Here is a 15648-nt window from a genome sequence, read left to right on the forward strand (position 1 = left end):
TTTGTAAGATGGGGGAAGTTTGTAGGGCGTGGGGGCCTTTAAGAGAGAGCGGGGGAGGGGAGGAGAGTGGAGGGGAAGGAAGGGTGGAGGCGTGGCTGCCCCTCCCCCACCAGCCGGGCTGAGGACCCAGTCAGGTGGGGGAAGGGCAGAGCAAGGGCAGTGAGGTCAGGGGAAGGTGAGACCTAAGATGGCCGCTGCTCCCAGCACAAGATGGTAAAATGGCTCCTTTTCTGCACTGGGATGTGGGGGATTAAAGTTTATGCGTGTGGGGGCCTCAGGTGCTTGGGTGAAGTGAAAAAAAAAAGGGGGGGTGGGCACAGCCAACTTGGGGGAAGGGGGGGCCACGTGCGCCTGAGGGGGGGGGGGCACCCACAGCAGCTGCTGCAGAGCCTTCAAGAAACCAGGGGGAGAAGGAAGGGGCAGTTGGTTAGAAGGGGGCCTAGGTGGAGGAGGGGCCCCCAGCGGCGGCTGGGTGTGGGTGGGGGGGGCAGTAAGGGGGGGTGGCTGCAGGGGTGGGCCAGGGGCACACCCTAACACCCCACCCCTGGCTATGCAGCCACCCCTCTGGAGCCCCGGTGGAAAGGAAGGGCTCTGCCCAAACTCACCCCTCCCAGGCCACTCCACAGGAGGAGGCCTGTGGAGGGGGCCCAACCGCCGCTTTAAGAAGCCCCTTACCTTTCCTGGGGGGTGAGGATGCAGCAGCTGCTGGATGAGGAGGTGGGCTGCTCAAGTGGGGGGCAGCAGCAGTTCCCCTGTCTTTGGTAGTGTGGGGAATGGGGAGCAGGAGAACGCGGCGCTGCTAAAGGCTGGGAGGAATGTGTCTCCCAGAGGTCATCTGCATGAGAATGCAAAAGGTGTGCATGTGTGATACCTTTTCAGGCAAAGCCTAATGGGTAGCAAGTCAGCCATGAGATTTGGTCTATTGTAAACATGTAGTTGTAAAATCACAATTTAAGCTGACATTTAAGGTGGGAGTTGTGAGATCTCACCAATGCTCTGGGTTGTTGTGGGGGACAGGGCAGTCGCCTTAGCTGTGTAAGACATTGATTACACAGGGCTCCCTGGTTTAAAGCATTGTGAGAGAGCAAGGGGAGGGTACTGGTTGAGCCAGCTTGCTGAGTGCCTTGGCCCTGCCTGTGCCTTGGCCATATAGCTATAAGCCTGGCTTGACTAACCCTCCCCACCTGTTAAAAGATAGAGCTGGATACTAGGGTGTTTGTGAAACTCCACACTAGCGATACCAAGAGCTGAAATCACAGAGTGGCAGCTGAGGCCACACAGAGCTGAAATCACTGGGTTCTGCCTTAGGGCAATCCCAAGCAGTGGGGTTAGGACCGGCGGACAACAGCAGGACCAGCGGGCGGCCGGTAGGAGCGGCGGTGGTAGACGACGGCGACCGGCAGGCGGCCGGTAGGAGCGGCGGCGGCGGCCGACGGCGACTGGCAGACGGCTGGTGACAGCAAGGGGAGGCTACAGACAAGTGGACAGCTAGTATTGCCCTGGTGATGTATCTGTGGGCTTTGAGTTTGGGACTGCACCGCAGAGGGTACACCCTGTAACTGTGTGTGTGTGGAAAAGGGCCAAGAGCCCCAGCAAGAGACTGGGTTCTACTGCATATGGGGATGGTATCTGGGTAAAAGGGGTTTTGTCTCTTCTGTGCTGAGATATACTGCATCTGTCGCTGTAACCTTGGGGTAGGTTACGGTCATTAAACAAGCCATTTCTATCTCAGACTCTGTGCTTGCGAGGCGGGGGAGAATCGCCTTACAGGCACCCAGCACGGGGGTGAAATTGTCCCAGGCCACTGGGTGGGGGCTCAAGCTGGTTGATTGTATCCTTGATAGGAAAACCCCACAAGAGTTGAACCCGGCCCTTCTGGCAGGCATCTGGCATTAACAGAAGGGTTACAAGTAAATGAATAAACATCAGTTCTATTAGCATAAAAGTGAAAGAGCACCCATGGCAAGCCAGGAGCTATGTCCCTACCTGGCTGACAGCTGTGTCAGCCTCACCTTCACAAAGACACTGCAGGGCCTTGCTAGGGAAAGCTGCAGAGCACGTGTGTCATTAGCTGCTCCTAGTGATCTACATTCCTTCAGGACTAACAGGCATGACTTGCCTGCAAAGTTTGAAATGAATACACACAATCTGTTGGCTCCAGCCCAGGCAGCACTTAGCCCACGCCCATGGCTTTGCTCTGGATGCAGATAACACACAGTGTGCATGGCAAGAGGCAGTTCTGACTCAGGCAGTGAGCACGTGACACAGGGGAGACTGGAAATGTGCCATATGAAAAATCAGCCATCTGCAACCATTGCATTCTCGTTTAGCCTCCCTGCCTGCAGGTGCACGAGAGACCTGACAGTATTATCGCTGGTCAGCAATGAATGGAGATAGATTGACTTGGCCTGTGACTCAGAATGGAAATGCCCAAGGAGCAGCCCTCCCAGGCATCCTTGAGGAAAGAAAGCCAAATGCCATAGTGTTAACAAGCAGAGAACATCCCTCTCCCTTTCCACCAATGAGCCCACTGCAAGCAGCTCAGCGCTTCTAGGAGGAGCACTCCGCAGAGCAGGATGAGACTGGAGGTTGCCTGGAAAGTTTGGTTTGGCAGCAGTGTGACAGGATGGACGTTTCAAAAGCAGCTGATCTATGCAGGGATTTGATCAAATTGGTTCAGTCATGTGCAAAGGTCTGTTCTAGCAGCTGCTGGAATTTTTTTCGGGCATCCTTCAGTCTGTATAGACTATGGATCGCGCCCTTTAAAGTTTCAATTGAGGACTTCATTTACAGCGTCTATACAGCTGCTGGAATTAGATTCAGGTGAACTCACCTCATGTGAGTGAGACTATATTTACATTTAAATTACCCTGTTGGGCAGGGAAGCAGGCAGAGACTATCATACATATGGAAATAGCTCAGCTGGGGAATGGAGGAGCTGTGCGCACACGAGCAATGGATCTCCTTCCAACGCCAGTCCACCAAGCAGCATGACTCAATCACATGGCCTACAGGGATTTTAGACTTTTCAGAGCAACTCTCCCGAGCAGGATTGTAGCATGCAGATGAGCTGCCTCCTGGTGGGATTGCTGGCTGAGTTACCAGTGATGTCACAGTCCCACCACCCAGCAGTGACCTTGTTGTAGCTGCCTGAAATCAAACTGCACAGGTAGCAACAAGTGCAGTGATTGTGGGTGTTTCCAGCCAGTGGATATTACAAGAAATAAATGTGCAGAAGGGCTCAGGATTCCTGGTGATGGGAAGGCAGCTTTCAGGGGCAGAGAGGAGGGACAGAGGGTATGAGGAAGATGGTCTTCTCTCCAACCTAGACAGCAAAGGCAGCCTGCCCTGCACAGATCCATGACCTGCCTCAAAGCTCAGATGCAGTTCCTCCTACCCAGGCTCTTCTCCTCCCAGCACTGCACCAGACACACGCAGCGGTGTCATCTGGGGGCAGGGCAAGGGGGTATAGGAGGTGCCACCCTCCCTGAACCCTGCCACTGTGGGACATTGGCTCCTGCCTCACCTCTACCCAGTAGTGTCAGGAACGTGGGACACTTTATTTAATTATGCATCTCTGGCTTTACTCTTTCTCTGAGGCTCCTCCACACCCCCAGCTCCATGTGCCCCCAGCCACACCGACTGAAAAGCTGCTTCACTCTTCTCTCTCCCTGCACTGGCTAGTTTTTGCTCTATCACCTAGGAATGCTTCACGGTAAGAGCAACAGAGCTAACGAATGATCACCTGCTGGGATCTCTCCTGCTGTCAAGAAACACACAGGTTGTGTCTACCCTACATTCTCCTTTCGCAAGGGGAATGCAAATGCAGCGAATTGGGAATGCAAATGAGGTGCTGATTTACATGCCATGTGCCTCATTTGCATAATAGCAGCCACTTGCTGTTCCAGAAGTGCTGTTTTTTGGGAAAAAAAAGCAAGCAGTGTAGATGGGGTTGATTCAAAAGGAAGCAACGCTTTTGAAAGCACCCTTCTTCCTCATATTTTTCAGGAAGAAGGGGTCTTTCAAAAATGGGATTTGTTTGTGAATGAACCCCATCTACACTGCGTGTTTTTGTTCTGAAAACAGCACTTCCGGAACAGCAAGTGGCTGCCATTATGCAAATGAGGCACACAATAGGTAAATAAGTGCCTCATTTGCATTTCATATTGGCTGCATTTGCATTCGCCTGTAAAAGGGGAATGTAATGTAGACGCAACCACATGCTGTCACACTACAAACAGTGCTTAAATTACACTTAAACTTTCCTGTTTTTTTCAACTCTTCAATTTTGGGGGGAATGACAATACCCCAGGTGGGCATCTATTCTTCCATTTCATTCCACTTTGCACTTGTCTGAGAGACTCTTTCATTTACAATGGGCAGGGTCAGATTCCTAGGTAGGGCCCAGACTGTTACATACAAATGCTGATTTCTCATTAGGATACTGAATGCACTTTTGAACTCTCAGGACTTTTCCCCAGAACAGTTTTGATATGGTTACCATGCAGAAGCAAATCCTTGCTCTAAACAGCCAGCCATTTTATAGCTGTGTGTCTCCTGTGCTATCCTTCTCTTCCAACTAGTAAGTAAACTTAGCTCCTGTTTGCTTTTTAATATTTCTGATGGTACTAGAGTCTCTCAAACATGAATAGCTTTAAGGACTGTCATGGAGGTGATGTTTATACCTTAAATCCTTAGAGAAACGCTAGGATTGGAAACTCCATCCAATCCTGTGTATTTATTCATAACTAGCAGGAGCAAAAGCAACACATTTCTTACAGGTAGGGTACCATCACAACCTATTATCCGCGCCGGGGGACTGCTGCCTGTGAGAAACTGAAGTGCTGGGTAGAGTGTGGGGGCTCAGGGCAGAGGGATGGAGTGTGGAGGGGTGGTCAGGAGGCAGGGGGTCGGTGTGTGGGGTACAGTACCCACTAAGATTTTTCATCCAGGAGCGGACTGAATTTTGCCTTGTGCAGCAATACTGAGGTCATGCATGTATGTTCAGAGGTGTGCCACCATGGCACTGCACCCATCTGTGATGAAAGGAGATACTTTTAAAGCAGGCACACATGCATGCACCCCTAGAAGGAAGGGGGAGCCCAGCCACGTACACATTCCCCAGAGGAAAGAAGAGAGGCCCAGTCCAGCCACACACACATAGTAGAGGAGCGGGGAGCCCAGCCACATGCATTCACACCAGAGGGAAAGGGGGAGCCCAGACATGAACATGACAGAAGGGGTGAAGTGGGGAAACTGCCCACAGACCATCCCTTTGAGGGCAGCTAATCTCTCCTGGTCCCTGTGAACTGCTCCATGTGGAACAGTTCGCAGGGGCTGGAGCAGCTTTGTGCTTCTCTGCCTCTATGCCAGCTTGGGAGGGGGGAAGGCTGACTGCCATCAGCCCTGCCCTTCTGTGGGGGTGCAGAGGTGGGCCTCCTCCCACCTTGCTGTCAGGCCCACTGCCCCCACCCAAACATGAAATGGTGCCCCAGACACAAACCCCTCCTCTCCACATTCATGGCCTATCCCACTGCCCAATCACCTCCCAGCCTCCACTGTTGCAAGTTCAATTTCACCCTGCCAGAGCGACAGCACTTAGCTCAATTCCCACCTTTGTTCTTTCTGCCTGCTGCTCTTGCAAGCAGGGCGAGTGCCCCGAATCTCTGTAACTCTGCCTCCTTGGCTTCCGTCCAGCTCCCTCTGCTGGCAGGTCTTCAAACCATCCCACAGAAGCTGGGAACAGCCACACGGAGCCCTGATCATCTCATGCTCTGCCCTTTGTCCATTGTGTCCCTGCAGACCACCTCACATATGGGCTCCTGGGACGTGGACTGTCCCACTGTTAGATGGCTGCATGACCACTAGCAGGATGGAGCCCTGGTGTCTTGGCTGTACTGTAAAACCAGTAAGAGCAGCAATCAGAAGGGACAGGAGCAAGGGGGGTCAGGAGTACAAAAGGCAGAGCATAGAGAAGATGTGGCTCACAATCCCCACTGCAGGGCTTGGGGGATAGCAGGAGAAGTTATAAACATGCCAACACACAACAAAGCAAACTGTGTGTCCTTAATGATGGGAAGTGGGTGTTGCCCTTGTGGAAATCTCGCAATGAGCTGTCCAGAGGAGAAGCATAAGTGCTTGGTGTCTATGCTGCCACCAGCACCATGGACACAATCCTGTGCAAAGGTCTCACCCCACAGCTGCCAGACAGATAATGAGGCAGCTGGGAGTCTTGGCAGGAAAGATGGATCCACAGACAGAAACATGGGATGAGGCGTATTTCAGTGCTTGTGAAGGACATGTGATATTTGAGTCTAATACATATGTGGGCTGTAAGCAGAGCAGCTGTGAGCAGGGCACTGTATGCCACTCTGTGCTACGCACAGCATCAAGTTCTGGTTCAAACTTCCATAGCCAGGAGCACTCTGGCTGTGCGGCGGACACTGTCCCAGCCTATAGGTGCCAGATCTCCTTGGTAGGGTTATTCTGACTGGACTTTGAGGTAGGAGACACCTTCACCACACACAAGAACCACCCAGCTGGGACTCCAGTGGCCCCCTTAACACCCAGCTACGGTAGGTCTCCTCTCCAGGGCCACACCCATATTTCCCTAACCTTCCCCAGACCCTCGCCTGCTGCATGCACACAGCCAGCATCTCACATACCCCACTGCTCAGCCGTTGATCACATTGAAGGCCAGATGGGACCTCCACTGTAAATACAGACCAAAGAACTGGGCTACTTACCTCTGACCTGATTCAACTAAACTGTATTTGGCTAGCGCACCTATGACATTACTAAATTTTTAAATGAAATATGGAAGTCATTTCTGTCACCACTATATGTAATTGGCACCAAACCTTGTGCCAGGTGGCCCAAGTGAGGTGTTTAACAAAAGCTGGTAATGTTCTGAAACTGTTTATGTTACTTGTGTGTCTGTGCCATGTTTGTGAAGTTATCAATATTGGCTCTATAGCTGTATTAGAAATGTTTAAGAGCTACGGTTACACAATAGGAGTTGTGGTCACCTTCCCAGTCAGGATGATGGACTAAACAAAAAAGACCCAGATGTTGATTCCACATACTATGTAAAGGGACTGGGGCTTGCTTGCAAACTCTGCAACCAATGGCAACATGCCACAGCAGCCCACCTGCTCAGGTGGCCCTGCATGGCCTATAGAAGAAAAAAGGAATTTCTCTCCACATGGACAAGGGTATAAAGAGGACCCTAAAAATCATCATTTTGTCTCCAGTCCCCAGACTTCATGAACTGAGCGTATGTGAACTGGGGTGTGCTTTCAGAGACTGTCAAGAATCAGCATATAACACCCTGGCCTGAATCAATAGTTGCAATTATGTAAAGTAACACTTTAACAATTTTTTCTCTTTCACCCTGTTCTCTTTTCTTTCTTTCTTTCTTTCTTTCTTTTTTTCTTTCTTAATAAATCTTTAGATATTAGATTCTAAAGGACTGCCACAGCATGCTGTTTTTGATAAGATCTAAGTATATATTGACCTGGGGCTGTGGCTGTACCCTCTGGGTCCTGGCAGAATCTGTGTGGATTTGGTGAAATAGGTTTTAACAACCTCTCACCTGAGTAAGGAGGCTGGGTTGCTGGTTTGGGTTTTAGGAGCAGCTAAAGAATCTATGGGTTTGTTTGTATAGCTACTGGCTGGCCAGTGGGGCTGGCAGAGGTACTTTTGTGGCTGGTTAAGTTTGCCTTAGTGAGAAGGAAATTACAGCCTGTGATGTAAGTGGCCTGGTTGTAAGCAAAACACCCTGGGTTGGTTCTCTCAGCTGTGCCCAGAATGCCTCATCATATTACAGCACCTTCCAGAAAGGCCTCCAATCCTTCTTTCAAACAGCAAGAAGAGAGAGAATCCGCCCTGCCCTTCAGAGTTTGTTCTAAAAGATACTAACTCTGTGCGGGAACAATCTGTGCCTGACTTCTGTGTGTCTTGACAGAATCCTTCAGCATACTGTCGAGTGTGACAAGGGTGCCTATTGTCACTCTTCCTGTTCTTGATCACAATGGACTGGATTATGAGCAGAACAACAGATGGCCATCAAGGGGGCATTCAGTGGACACGTTTCAAACAGCTAGAGGACATTGTTTTTGCTGATGATGTCACCCTCCTGTCACACTGACATGAAAGCATGAAAGAAAAGGTGACAACCCCAGACAAAACTGCTTCAATGACTGGACCAAGGGTGAAAAAAAATGTGGGGAGGGGGGACCAAGACAATCAGGATCACCCAGTCCAACAACAACACAATCATACTGGGAGGGGACGACCTGGAAAATGTTGGAGCAGTTCACATATTGGGGAATATTATGGGCAGAGACAGAGGAACAGACAAGGATTTCAGTGCCAGGATAGGGAAAGCAATGGCCACATTCAAGACTCTCCGTCTCAGATGGAGTTCATGAATAATATCTCCAAAGACGAAACTACAGAATCTGCAGCACAGATGTGAAGAGTACGCTCTTGTACGGATGTGAGACCTGGCTACCTAAAAACTCTCCAGATCAAAAGCTACAAACATGCATAAACAGGCACCTGAGGTACATCCTTCACATCAAATGGCAAGACTGTCCCAGAGGAGCAGCTTTGGAACAGAGCAGGACAAGAACCACTGGACATTCAAATCAAGAGAACAAAGTGGGGCTGGCCAGGCCATGCCTCAGAAAACCAACCTCCAGCCAAGCATGTCACGCTCTCCTGGGAACCCACTAAAGTACGAAAAACACACACACAAAAAAGAAAGACTTCGGACAACATGGAGACGCTCTACTGACACTGAAGGACAACAACTGGGCTACTCCTGGAGTCAGCTAGAAGTTTTGTCTGGAGACAGAGTGAAGTGGAAGATATTTGTAGATAACCGAGGCGCCACTCCAAGTATAAGGGTTTAAGTCAAGTAAGTCTCCTGTGTGTTAGTCTGTAGCTTAGGGGACAGGGTCTGGTTCCACCTCCCTGCTTTCACAGGGTCATTAGTGCTGGGAGCTTTGACCAGCCACGTGCTCACGCCCCGGACCAAGCCATCCTCATCTTTGTGCGGTACTAACACGACCCAGATTGCCACTGCCAGGGATTCTCCGCAGCTCCCCGGTCCTGCTCTACCACTGCAGCTCCAACGCGCCCCTTGGGAGCTGGGCCCTGCTTCGGCCCCACACCCGCACAGGAGACCCTACCGCCCAGCACCCCGTGACCGCCATCTCCCAGCCCGGGGCTCAGCCCCTCACCCCTCCTCCGCCGCCGCCCGCCCCCAGCTCCCCCGCCAGCCCGGGCTCGCCTGCCGCGTCCGCTCCGCCCCCGCAGCCCCTCGCCACCTCCGCGGGCTGGGCTGGGCTCGCCCCGCCCCTGCTCCGAGCCGGGCTCGCCGCTCCCCGCACGTGTGTGTCCAGCCGCCCGGGCGCTCCCGGCCCCGCGGCCCCCGCCCGGCTGGCGGTACCTCGCTTGGCAGCGACGGGCCTCCCGGCTCCGGCCCAGCCGCCAGCGCAGCCGGCAAGCGACCCTGGAGCTGCCGCTGCCCGTCCCCGAGCCTGCCGCGGCGCCTGGGCACGGCCGCCCGCTCCCCCGAGGGGCCAGGTGAGGGGCCGGGGCGGACGGGAGGGGGGAGCAGGGACAGGTGTGTGGGGCGCTGGGGGCGCGGGACCCCGCGGGCAGCGCGAGGTCGAGGCCTGGGACTCCAGGAGGAGCACATGGGGAGTAGGGCCCCCAGGGCCTGGGCACTGTGGGAACCCGAGCGCTGGCTTACAGGGCAGGGGCCGCTGGGAGCTGGGGATATGGGGAGACTGGCAGGGGGAAGGAGGGAAATAGGGTGGGGGGCAGAGAGCATTAGGGCTGCTGGGCATGGGGAGCCTGGTAGTGAGGTGTCCTAGGGGCAGGCACCAGAAAGCTTCTGAGCCCCAGGTCTCTTGTATCAAGGTTAGTGGTACCTGGTGCCTGGCTTTGTCCCGTGATGGGCACTGGCTCTGCACTGCCTGGTAAGCGGCAGTCATGGAGCAGCTCCTGCCCAGTGTCAAGCCCAATGTATTGATTCCCTTTGGGGCCATGGTGGGTGGTGCATGGAGCGGGTGGGGGACCACAGGCAGGTGTGCAGTGTTGAGGGAATCATTGGTGGCCGAGGTGGACACACACAGCTGGTGAGTGAGGGTCATTGGAGCTGCAGGGGTGTGGTTGGGTGAGAAGTTTGCTGAGTGCCTCGTTTGGTCTTGGAGCCTCGAGTTGTAGCATCCCACCCTCTCCCAGGCACTGGGGGAGAGTTGGCTCCCTCCCATTGACCTCTAGTGTTTCATTAGTGGTGCTCCCAGCACTTCCCGGGGGGCGAGGGGGCTTCTTGCCCTCCCCTGCACTTTGGCTGACCGAGCAACAGCATATAAGTTTCCACAGGGGGAACCTGCTGGGAGCTTCTTCAGCCCTTGCCAACTTGACACCCCTCTGCACATCCCTCCTCCAGAGGGCCATGTGCTGGTCGGAAGGGGTGGAGGAGGGAGGCTGCCTGACACTGCCATTTTCAGTCTGGCCTATGCGGATAACACTAGCTCAGTCCTCCCTGCCCCCTTTGGCGGGTGCTGCAACTCCCTGGCTTTGCCCTGTCACTGTATCAAGAAAACAGCCAGGAGATACCAGGTTCTGTGAAATAGACCTGATGCCTGCCCCTTCCTTCCTTGGGGCAAGTTCATGGTGTCGAGATGTGGCCCATGGCAGGAGGAGCTGGGTGCCAGAGAGAAATAAATCTGCCCCAGCTTCTCTTGGCTAGTACATATTGCTATTGGGAAGACCAAAGATCCCTGCTCAGCCCCTGGCTGCTCAGGCTGCCCTTTCTCACTGTCTCAGCCTGTTTCAGATTCTGCCTGTGCTCAGTAACTAACGTGGAGTAGGTCCAGGGAGAGCATGACAGTTCAGAGAGCAGCTGCCTGCCTTTTTCTTGCCCTTCGTTAAGAGACGTGTCCATCAGCTGAGACCCTTGTGTGCTTCTATCCCATCCTGGTCCTGCCACTTTCTGAGCTGTATTTTAGTGCCCCATGGTGAGTTACTGGTCCAGGGTCTAACACCATTTCTGCTAGTGGGTACTTCCAGCAGTGTTCTGGGTGGGGTGTTTGTGCCTGATGTTTGGCTGCTAGGAACAGAGCAGGCACAGCAGTGTCTGAGGTGCTTGCTTTCCAGAGACCTCGCTACTGTCCATGTCCTACATGACAGAATGTGCCAGATGTGGGGAGTCCTCAGGAAAGGCTCTCAGGTGGTGACACTGGGATGCTAACAGCAGGGACTGTCCAGATCCCGAGGAAAGAGAGAATCTGATGTTGCTGTTTTCTTCCCTTTTTGGGTCGGGGGCATATGAGTGACTGAGGGTAAACAGGTTGTGAACTGCAGGCCTAACCACTCAAAAGAAGCCAGACAGCAAGAACTGTGCTCATCTTGTGAGTGTTACCAGCCAGGAAACAGCATGCTGGTGCCAAAGCAGGAGCCCCCTCTTGGGGCTGCACACCTGCTTTCCAGGTACCAAATGCTCCAGGCCAAGATGGAGTTCCTCTTGGCACCTTCTGCAGTCTGAATGCCATGTTCCCAGCAAGTGGGAGCAAGCCACCCTAGAGAGCCACGGTGACCCCAGGTAACCTCCCTTTGCCTTCAAGGACTGCTAGCAGAGGTTCCCTCTCGCTAGCATGACCCCATGCAGCGCATCTGAGGGGAACCATGATACTGTTCCCCTGAATTGCATTTCATACTACGGAGATGAATCCTAAGGAGTCACCAGACACAACTCAGAGACAGCTCTTTTTGAGGCATGCTTTAGCTCTGGTAGGACATGTTCTCAATCTGTCACGTACACCTCCAAGGTTATAACAGGTTTCAATGGAGAAGTCACCTTCCTCACAGATTATTGTAATTGTTCAGGATTTGCACCGTGGCAATAACCATAGGCCACAAATAATCTAGCGCAGTGTTTCTGAACCTTTCTGATGCCAGGCACCAGCCTGCTGCCTTCCTTGCTGGCACTGCTCCCTGGACTGGATGTGTGAAACATTGTTCTAGGGGAACAAAAAGCAGTGAAGTAGCACTTTAAAGACTAGCAAAATGGTTTATTAGGTGAGTTTTCGTGGGACAGACCCACTTCTTCAGACCATAGCCAGACCAGACCAGACCAGACCAGACCAGACACAATATTTAAGGCACAGAGAACCAAAAACAGTAAGCAAGGAGGGCAAATCAGAAAAAGATAATCAAGGTGAGCAAATCAGAGAGTGGAGGGGTGGGGGAAAAGGTCAAGAATTAGATTGAGCCAAGTATGCAGAGAAGCCCCTATAGTGACTCAGAAAGTTCCCATCACGATTTAAACCACGTGTTAATGTGCCGAATTTGAATATAAAAGCCAGCTCGGCTGTTTCCCTTTCCAAAACGGTGCGATAATTCCTTTTCAGTAACACACATACCTTTAGGTCATGGACAGAACGCCCCATTCCATCAAAATGTTGACTAACTGGTTTGTGGATCTGGAGTGTTTTGATGTCTGTTTTGTGCCCATTGGTCACAAATGGTCACAAATGGGTCAATGGGCACAAAACAGACATCAAAACACTCCAGATCCACAAACCAGTTAGTCAACATTTTGATGGAATGGGGCGTTCTGTCCATGACCTAAAGGTATGTGTGTTACTGAAAAGGAATTATCGCACCGTTTTGGAAAGGGAAACAGCCGAGCTGGCTTTTATATTCAAATTCGGCACATTAACACGTGGTTTAAATCGTGATGGGAACTTTCTGAGTCACTATAGGGGCTTCTCTGCATACTTGGCTCAATCTAATTCTTGACCTTTTCCCCCACCCCTCCACTCTCTGATTTGCTCACCTTGATTATCTTTTTCTGATTTGCCCTCCTTGCTTACTGTTTTTGGTTCTCTGTGCCTTAAATATTGTGTCTGGTCTGGTCTGGTCTGGTCTGGTCTGGCTATGGTCTGAAGAAGTGGGTCTGTCCCACGAAAACTCACCTAATAAACCATTTTGCTAGTCTTTAAAGTGCTACTTCACTGGTTTTTGTTTTGATAGTTTATAGACTAGCACGGCTTCCTCTCTGTTAACTGTTCTAGGGGAATTACTCCTGTCTTGGAAAATAGCGACAAGCTCTTTTCATATCTAAGCAGTGTAACCCGACTTTCCTGGGAAGCGCACAGGTAAAATGAGGGATTGATTGTGAGGTGAGATTCACCTGAGGGTCAGGAATTGTGCTGTCAGCAGAGAGTCACCTTATCCTTACCGGGGAGGATCAGCCACTCAGTCCTGGGGCTCCCAGATGACCCATGCTGAAGTGATGACTGAGGAATGGCACCTTCAGGGACAGTGCGTTGTGGTCAGAAAGCATGGGCTGCTCCTCTAGAAAGTATGTAACCCCATGATCCAGGAGCAGGAGGAATGTGGTAAGTGCATATGGCTGCCAAATTCATTTGGACTGTGTCTGAGGTCACCTCACATAGCTGGCCTAGACTCTTTTCTGTCATTGCAGCAGAGACGTGCCGGAGCTGCTACTCTGCAAAGTGCCCAGGAACAGAACGGTTTCCAGTCTGCTGCCGCGGTTTGCTGTGTGTGGACAGTCCATGATGTGTTGATAAGGTCGGCTGCATGTTGAGCTGCACGCCCACTCCCAGAGAGCTAGACCAGCGGGGCCCTGCTGGTGGGCAGTGGATGCTATAGTCGGAGCTTAGGGTCCTGAAGGCACGAGGCCCAAGGCAGCCCCCTTTCTTGCTTTGCCCACCAGGCACTCCCCCCAGTTGTACAGATTTGGGCTCTGGCTGGGCAATGTGACCCTGTTTCTGGAAGAGGAGATCCAGGCAAGGAGGGCTGGAAGGACTGCTGTCTGGAAGATGTGAATACCAGTACCGACAAATCCATTTGATGGCTCACAACAACCCATAAGCCACAGCCTGTAAAATTTTCTTGATTCATGCTCTGGAAATTGGAAGCATGGGAGGGTGCATCTGCAGAACTGCCTTGCTCCAGGCTAAGGTGGAACACTGGATCACTCCCAGAGTCTGTTCTTTCTTTCCCTGGAACAGAGCTGTTGTCAGTGATGATCTCTCAGGTGGCTAGGTCTGTCTGAGGTTGTTTCCCAAGTCATTGGGGGAGCACTTGTGCTGGACTCTGCCCCTTCAGTCTGGGAGACAGCCACCAGGGTAGGGTACACCATTAAATCCCATTTCCCCTACTGAGCTGCTCTTTGACATCTGGGGAAGACATCGAAGGCTGAAGAGTTCCCTCTTGACAGTGGCTGTAGTTTGTGCGCCCAGGAACAGAACTGTTCCCAGTCTGAACTACTTCCTCACTGATGTGAGGAATAAAAGCCTTGGCCTCCAAATTGCTCCCAGTTCCAACCCACTTACGTGTCATTCTTCGTCTGTGCCCTTTGGAGAACTGGTCAGCCTCTCTGTACCTCAGTTCCCCATCTATAAAATGGAGACACTAGTATGTCCCAATTTCACAAGGGTATTGTGAGGATAAATACATAAACATAAGAACATAAGAATGGCCATACTGGGTCAGACCAAAGGTCCATCTAGCCCAGTATCCTGTCTGCTGACAGTAGCCAATGCCTGGTGCCCCACAGGAGGTGAACCAAAGACAATGATCAAGCGATTTGTCTCCTGCCATCCATCTCCCGCCTTCAACAAAAGGGCAGGCACCATACCTTACCCCTTGCTAATAGCCATCTATGGACCTAACCTCCAAATTTTTATGGAGCTCTTTTTTAAACTCTGTTAGAGTCCTGGCCTTCACAGCGTCCTCTGGTAAGGAGTTCCACAGGTTGACTGTGCGCTGTGTGAAGAAAAACTTTCTGTTATTAGTTTTGAACCTGCTACCCATTAATTTCATTTGGTGTCCTCTAGTTCTTATATTATGGGAACAAGTAAATAACTTTTCTGTATTGACTTTCTCCACACCATTCATGATTTTATATACCTCTATCATATCACCCCTCAGTCTCCTCTTTTCTAGACTGAAAAGTCCCAGTCTCTCCTCATATAGCACCCGTTCCAAACCCTTAATCATTTTAGTTGCCCTTTTCTGAACCTTTTCTAAACGCCAATATATCTTTTTTGAGGTGAGGAGACCACATCTGCATGCAGTACTCAAGATGTGGGCGTACCATACTTTTATATAGGGGAAGTAAGATATTCTTTGTCTTATTTTCTATCCCTTTTTTAATTATTCCTAACATCCTATTTGCTTTACTGACTGCTGCTGCACACTGCGTGGATGTTTCCACTATAATTCCAAGATCCCTTTCCTGATCTGTTGTAGCTAAATTTGCCCCCCTCATATTGTATGTATAATTGGGGTTATTTTTCCCAATGTGCGTTACCTTACACTTACCCACATTAAATTTCATTTGCCATTTTGCTGCCCAGTCACTCAGTTTGCTGAGATCTTTTTGAAGTTCATCACAGTCTGCTTTGGTTTTGACTATCCTGAACAGTTTGGTGTCATCTGCAAACTTTGCCACCTCACTGCTTACCCTTTCTCTAGATCATTGACGAATAAGTTGAACAAGATTGGTCCCAGGACTGACTCTTGGGGAACGCCACTAGTTACCCCCTTCCATTGTGAAAATTTACCATTTATTCCTACCCTTTCTTTCCTGTCTTTTAA

At 51.4% G+C, this 15648-nt stretch overlaps 2 protein-coding genes across 3 annotated transcripts in view; one reads left to right on the top strand and one right to left on the bottom strand.

Annotated features, from left to right (window-relative positions):
- LOC142012223 (dedicator of cytokinesis protein 2-like) overlaps window positions 1-15648 on the bottom strand; it is a 454965-nt gene that overhangs the window by 232209 nt on the left and 207108 nt on the right. The gene's annotated exons all lie outside the window — the stretch shown is intronic.
- Window positions 9383-15648, top strand: part of LOC142012268 (uncharacterized) — a 46761-nt gene continuing 40495 nt past the window's right edge. Inside the window, exon 1 of one of the 2 annotated variants that reach the window (XM_074992124.1) lies at window positions 9383-9594. The gene's annotated coding sequence lies outside the window, so the exon portion shown is untranslated. Of the gene's footprint in view, window positions 9595-13809; window positions 13928-15648 lie in introns of those variants that run through there. The other variant, XM_074992126.1, reaches the window with a different exon arrangement.

The sequence above is a fragment of the Carettochelys insculpta genome, chromosome 4 (assembly GCF_033958435.1).
Source record: "Carettochelys insculpta isolate YL-2023 chromosome 4, ASM3395843v1, whole genome shotgun sequence".
NCBI classification, from domain to species: domain Eukaryota; kingdom Metazoa; phylum Chordata; order Testudines; family Carettochelyidae; genus Carettochelys; species Carettochelys insculpta.